Raw genomic sequence first — 252 nt, forward strand, 5'->3', positions numbered from 1 at the left:
GATGTAGCCGGGGGAGCAGGCTGGTTTCTGGGGGTGCTGGCTCAGGGTTCCCTGGCCGAAGGCGCAGGCTGGGTCCTGCCTGATCCCGTCCGAGCTGCTGGCCGTGTCCTTTGCAGCTGAGATTTCTCCCTGCACAAAGATCAGTAAATAACCTTCACCTTCAGTCCAGCCCCCTGTGACGTTATGAGTGTAATATAATATTTCATTGGAGGGTTACAGGGCCAGAAAGAGTTAATTAACTCAGACTGACCT

Source organism: Terrapene carolina, unplaced genomic scaffold (assembly GCF_002925995.2).
Source record: "Terrapene carolina triunguis isolate 2854851 unplaced genomic scaffold, T_m_triunguis-2.0 Scaffold606, whole genome shotgun sequence".
Lineage (NCBI taxonomy): Eukaryota > Metazoa > Chordata > Testudines > Emydidae > Terrapene > Terrapene triunguis.